Source organism: Myotis lucifugus, unplaced genomic scaffold, assembly GCF_000147115.1.
Source record: "Myotis lucifugus unplaced genomic scaffold, Myoluc2.0 scaffold_252, whole genome shotgun sequence".
Taxonomy (NCBI): Eukaryota; Metazoa; Chordata; class Mammalia; order Chiroptera; family Vespertilionidae; genus Myotis; species Myotis lucifugus.
In genome coordinates, this window is record NW_005871300.1 from 40,003 (window position 1) to 44,826 (window position 4,824).

Consider the following 4,824-nt stretch of genomic DNA (forward strand, 5'->3'; position numbering starts at 1 on the left):
TATGTCATTGGCTTTTTAATAGGGATGAAATTGGGTAGAATGGATATTTTAATTATGTTAATTCTTCTAATCCATGAACACAGTATATGCTTCCACTTATCTATATTTTCCTCTATTTCTTTCTTCAATGTCTTATAGTTTGCTGAATTCAGGTCTTTTACTTCCTTGGTTAAATTCCTTCCTAGGTACATTATTATTTTTTGTTATAATAGTAAATGGGATTGTTTTCTTAGTTTATCATTCTGATAATTCATTACTGGTGTATAAAATGCCACTGATTTCTGAATATTAATTTTGTATCCTGCTACTTTGCCAAATTTATTTATTAGATTTAGTAGCTTTTTGGTGGAGTTTTTAGGGTTTTCAAGGTGTAATATCATGCCATCTGTGAAAAAATGACAGTTTTACTTCCTCCTTTCTAATGTGGGTGCTTTTTATTTCTTCTTGTCTGATTGCTATGGCTAGTACTTTCAGTGCTATGTTGAATAAGAGTGGTGAAAGTGGACATCCCTGTCTGTTCCTGTTCTTAAGGGAAATAATTTTAGATTTGTCCATTGAGGATGATGTTGGCTATATGCTAGCCACATATGGCCTTTATTATGTTGACATATGATTCCTCTATTCCCACTGTGCTGGGAATTTTTTGTATAAATGGTTGTTGGAATTTATCAAATGTTTTTTCTGCATCTATTAATATGATCATGTTATTTGAAAGGTAAGTTCATAGTATTACAGGTCTACCTCAAGAAGCAAGAAAATCTTAAGCAGTAACCCTATATCTAAAAGAACTAGAAAAAGAACAGTTACTAGAGTTACTAGAAGGAGGGAAATAATAAAGATCCCAGAGTTACTAGAAGGAAGCAAACCAAGCCCAGAGTAACTAGAAGGAAGGAAATAATAAAGATCAGAGTAGAAATAAATAACACAGAGACAAAGAAAACAACAAAAAAGATCAATGAAACCAACAGATAAACAAGTTTAATGAACTTTTAACCAGACTCCTCAAGAAAAAGAGAGGAGCCAAATAAGTAAAATAAAAAATGAAAGAAGAAAAATAACAACTGATATCACAGAAATACAAAGGATTGTAAGAAAATACTATGAACAACTATATACCAACAAATTGCACAACCTGGGCAAAATGGATAGATTCCTAGAAACATACAATCTTCTAAAACTGAATCAGGAAACCTGAATAAACTGATTACAAATAATGAAATTGAATCAGTAATTTTAAAAACTCGCTTCAAACAAAAGTCCTAGACCAGAAGGCTTCACAGGAAAATTTTACCAAATATTCAAAGAATAACTTACATCTATCCTCTCAAATTATTCCAAAATATTCAAGAGGAGGGAAGACTATCAAGTTCTTTTTATGAGACCAGCATTATTCTAATCTAAAGACCAGATAAAGACACTACAAAGAAAAAATTATAGGCCAATATCCCTGGTAAACATAGATGCTACAATCCTCAACAAAATATTAGCAAACCAGATCCAGCAATACATTAAAAAGGTCATCCACCATGATCAAGTGGGATTTACTCCAGGGATGCAAGTTTGATGTAATATTCACAAATCAATAAACATGATACATCACATAAGCAAAATGAATAATAAAATCACATGATCATATCAATAGATGTAGAAAGATATGATTTTAAAGAGGAAGAAATGTGGAAAACTATTCAACCAGACATCAAGAATTATTATAAAGTATGTAAGAGTATGTAGATTGAAAAATACACCAAAGGAAATTAAAAGAAATTCTAGAAACAGACCTGCATTGTTTTTGGACTCTGGATTTATTACTAAGTTGTCACTAAAGAACAGTAAGGAAAACACAGACTCTTCAAAACTTGATCCAGAACCTATGAATACCCATATAAAAGAAAGTCCGTCACATCCTTTATTTTATAAGCATAAATAAATTGCAAATAAACTGCAGATATAAATGAAAAAGTAGGACAATAAAGCATATATAACTAGAGAATATTATCCAAATTTGGAGAAAATTTATTAATTCAGGTAAGAGATTGATAAATTGGATTGATTACATTAAAATTAGGAAGTTCTGTTCTATTCATCAGTATATACCCCCAAAGAGTGAAAAAGCAAATAACAGAATACTAAAAAAAAACAAAACAAAAAACTTTTGCAGTATAATTAATCCAACAGTGGACTATTACTCAGAATATATAAAAATAACTTCTATAAATAAACTAAAAAAAATTAAGATTGGTAACTGATTTTAAAGAAATGGCAAAAGATTCTAAATACTTCCCCAAAATGAATGTCCAATATTTAAAATCATTACCTCATTAATTATCAGAATAAAAAAAGAAGAAATTTAAAACCACCATGAGATAACACACTATGTACTCACCAGAGAGTTCATAATAAAATATAGACAATACAAATTATTGGTGAGAATTTGAAACAAACTTTCATACAGTGTGGTTAGGCCTATAAATTAGCATAACCAATTTGCAAACTACTGAACATGATCATATTTATATCCATAAATTGACCAAATAATCCCAATAAATATATGTGCTTTTGTAAAATCAAAACTTATATAAAAATATAGCTGCTATAATTTTATTAACAAAAACTGGAAGTAACATAAATGCCTATTAATAGTAAAATGAATACATCCATTGTGGTATATTTACAAAATATAATTTATTTGCAAGAAAAATGAAATGACTGATGCTACATATAATATCAATGTCTAGTATTAGAAACACATACACATATTGGAGAAAAGATGACAAACACAAAAGCATACATATTTATGGTTCTATTAGTATTTCCAAAATATGGTTCCATTAATATTTCCAATCAAATGGTTTCATCAATATTCAAATAAAGGTAAAATTATATCAATATTATTAGAAATCTTAATAGTGGTTACTACCAAGGAAGTTGGGAGTGTTGATTAAAGGTCATTCACTGGGAGTGCTAGAAATATTCTATTTCTAAATATAGGTCATAGTTACATGTCTGCTCACTTTTTAATAATTATTTGAAAACTAATAATTTTTTCACTTCTGCATGTATGTTATATTTACCTCAAATATTTTATGATCTATTTCTTTCAGTAAGGCCTTCTATCAAACTCTTATAGTTATATTTTTCCAGTAAGTGGGTCTTGCAAGATATGAGTCTAGATCAAGCATGTCAAACTCATGGCCCGCAAGCTGCATGCGGCCCACAATGAATATTTTTGCAGCCCTGCCAATATAACAGTATGTAAGAAAGGTTTTAATAAAAATTTCATAACTTAAATTTTACAATATCCTGTTATACATAATCATTAATAATGAACTACACTAACACAGAAGGGTAAACCAAGTCTTTATAAAACCCAGAAAAGAGATGGTAAAACTCCTCTTTGGACCCTGTCTGGAGTCACAGTTGGAAAAAAAAATAATAATGAACTACAATGTTCACTAATGACTGATTACTATAATCGTGTTGCATTCATTTCCCCTACACGCCTTATGCACAGGCGCACCATTTCTCTTTACTAATACTAGCAGCGACTATTTTAGCAGCCAATTGCCATGACATTAGTCTTATACTGACTTGTTTGGTGTGTGCAACAGAAAATATTTCACTTTTGGAGAACAAGAAAAATAGGTTTATTTACTTTACATTTATTAATTTGTGCAGTTTTAACTGATAAGTTAATGTTCAAGAAAAAATGTTAATTTTTATTAAATGTTCTCTTATTTTATGTTAACAATTACTCATTTATTTCAGCCCTTTGTATTCAGCATGTCTCTATTGAAATAAACCTATGTTGCTATGGAAATTGAAGTTGTTGTTTTTTTTTTGCAGCCCACATAAACTTAAACCTTGTATATTTGGCCCGTGTTAGCCTTTGAGTTTCATATGCTTGGTCTAGATGGAATCTCTGGTATATGTGACAAAAGTAAATTGTTTCATATTTTACTAGTATTTACATCAATATCCTATATAATAAAAGAGAAACATGCAAATTAACCGTCCCTCAGCTACGCTCAAGCCACAACCACAAGCCACACTCACCAACCAATCAGGAGTGAGTATGCAAATTAACCCAACTAACATGGTGGCGGTCACCAGCTGGAGCGAGCAGGAGGCTTGGGTTGCCACTGAAGATGGAGGAAGCCAAGCTTCCCACCTGCCTGGGCCAGCCCTGGGCCCCGCTTAAGGCTACAAAGTTTCAATTATAGAAGATAAATAAATCCCAGATACCTTCTTCCAGCCAGCCGTAGTCTCCGCTCAAGGAGGGGCTGGGAGCCTAGGTTGCTAGGGGCAACCCAGGCTTCCAGCCCCTCATCCAGGTTGGCCACAAAGTTTCAATTATAGAAGATAAATAAATCCCAGATACCTGCTTCCAGCCCGCGTCCATGGCCAGCTTGAAAACACCCATCAGCCCCTCACCCAGGCTGGCCAGGCACCCCAGCAGGACCCCACCCTGATCCAGAACATCCTTCAGGGCAAACCAGCCAGCCCCCACCCATGCACCAGGCCTCTATCCTATATAATAAAAGGGTAATATGCAAATTGACCCTAACAGCAGAATAACTGGGAATGACTGGTCACTATGACACACACTGACCACCAGGGGGCAGATGCTCAATGCAAGAGCTGCCCCCTGATGGTCAGTGTGCTCCCACAGGGGGAGTTCTGCTCAGCCACAAGCCAGGCTGACGGCTGCCAGTACAGCGGTGGTGGCGGGAGCCTCTCCTGCCTCCTCAGGAGCGCTAAGGATGTCCGACTGCAGCTTAGGCCTGCTCCCCGCTGGCAAGTGGTCATCCCCCGAGGCTCCCA

The 4,824-nt window shown here is 34.1% G+C and overlaps 1 non-coding gene across 1 annotated transcript; it reads left to right on the top strand.

The window, feature by feature from the left end:
- The first annotated feature begins 3,298 nt into the window (after positions 1–3,298).
- LOC111827936 lies at positions 3,299–3,422 on the top strand. Its single transcript, XR_002831685.1, has one exon. It is a non-coding gene; the product is annotated as a small nucleolar RNA SNORA26 (small nucleolar RNA).
- The last annotated feature ends 1,402 nt before the right edge of the window (positions 3,423–4,824 follow it).